A 2,054-nucleotide genomic window follows, 5' to 3' on the forward strand; every position below is an offset into this window, starting at 1 on the left:
CTGGATGTAATACTGTACGCTACAACCAAGGTGACCTAAGACAAGAAAAAGTGTACGATTAAGAATGGAAGCGCAGCCAGGATGAGACCCAGTGTGGTTTATAAAGTACCCTGTGTCGATTGTGATTGGTGTTATATAGGTGAAACTTGCCGTTGTCTTGAAACCCGCAAGAAAGAACACGTTAGGAGTGTAAAAACATGTGTTAATGGGTCACACATTGCGAAACATGCGTGGTCTTTCGGTCATCGCATTGATTTCAATCATTCTCGAGTTATCGACAAAGGCTCTTTTCGTATTAGAAAAACTCTAGAGGGCTTGCACACCTCTGCTACCAAGCATGCTGACAATAACTCTAAGCCGATTCCTAATCATTATAGCATTCTTTAGCCACCTTTTTTCATACTTTTACTCTGTTCTTTGTGTTACTTTTATCTCGCCTTTTCTGTGTATATTTTACTAATTTACATTCAATGTTTTATCCGTGGAAGGCTGTAGATCGAAAGCCGAAAGCTTATATTCCTTTCCAAAATTTTTAGCGAGAGAACGTTTTTTATTGTATTTTAATAAGAAAAAGAGTATTTTGATTTCGTCTTCACCCTCTTTCTGAGCGGCGCCGTGTCTCCCGCTGAACTATCTAAAGTTGCATCTTTTTTAAGGCTTCTCTTATTTGCGTCATGGAATTGATAATACTTAGAAATTGCAAATTCCTAGGACCAAACCATGCCTATTCGCAAGGAAAATGTGTAGTACATCATAAAAGCAGTTAATCCTAAATTACTAGAGAGCTGGAGGAGGGACGGCTGTACATAATGAATTTTATTTTTCATTCGAACCAAGTGACATATACAATTCGATCGTTAGTTTGATAATAAAGGGTACTTAAATTAAGAAAACTTAATCGAGCCATTGTAAATTCTGGACAGATTGCATGGACGAAAAATTGAATGGCAAATGAAATGAAAGCGTGATATTTCGTAGAGTAATAAATACGCTCTAAAGTACAAGATGGTCACTTTTTAATTAGAAACAGAATCAATACTAATTGGAGCGACAGTAACTGTGTTGGGGTTTGCAGAAGCATATCATTTTAACGTGATTTTTTAGTCTTTGTTGCTGTCTTCCTAAAGATCTGCTATGAACTCCACAAAAAGGTGAATAGAGCAGAATTATTTTGTCTTTTTCATCCACTTGAATAGTGCGGACCTACAAGGAAACGGCCAGAAATGTATTTCACAAAGACCACCATCCAGAAAATCAGCATGGTGGCAATCGAGAGATTATGATACAAACAAAACACTAACCAGAGTTTTTTTCTTTTCGAAAACCTTTAATCGATCGACCCTGTCTTGGGTTCCAGTCCTTCCACCATAGGTCACGCAAAAACGTGACCAACGAAATTATCCAAGAGCTTCGCAACATCACTTCGATTTTACTAGTTTAGATCATCATGCACGTAAACTTTGAATACAGATACTCTGGAGCTAGCCCGTGCAGACATCTAAACATCATGGTAGCTTTATGAATTTCCTGCTGGCTTGCAAAATTTTTACACCCTAAAAACTCGAGCAGCTCAGTTGCATAAGCATCATGATAGTTAGAGAATGTCAACACATGGCCGGGCTGCTCTATTCTGCAATTTCTGCAGTTTGTCTCGTAGCGTTTTTCCACAGTTACCCCAAACAATATCACAGTAATCAAAGTGAGAATTTACTAAAGCTTGGTAAATGAGATGTAAGGTTAATGCTGGGATCAGGTGCCTAATTCGCTGCTTTAGGGCCCCGATACCAGAGGCAATCTTTTTAGTTGATTTTTCGGTGTGACTATGTAAATCGAGTTTATCGTCTATTATTACACCAAGCGATTTTGTAGCTGTAACCTGGCTCACTTGAGTATTGTTCATTCTAATTGTTGGTGAAGCTGTGAGAGTATTCAGTCTCTGCCTCGACCCTATTAGCATGAATTCGCCGGGTTTTGTGACAATATGCCCTACGCGACAGCATAAACACTGTAATTACGTGGAATGCCGAAGGCATCCACGTCTTAAAACCGGGCTG

Source organism: Montipora capricornis, chromosome 10, assembly GCF_036669925.1.
Source record: "Montipora capricornis isolate CH-2021 chromosome 10, ASM3666992v2, whole genome shotgun sequence".
Lineage (NCBI taxonomy): Eukaryota > Metazoa > Cnidaria > Anthozoa > Scleractinia > Acroporidae > Montipora > Montipora capricornis.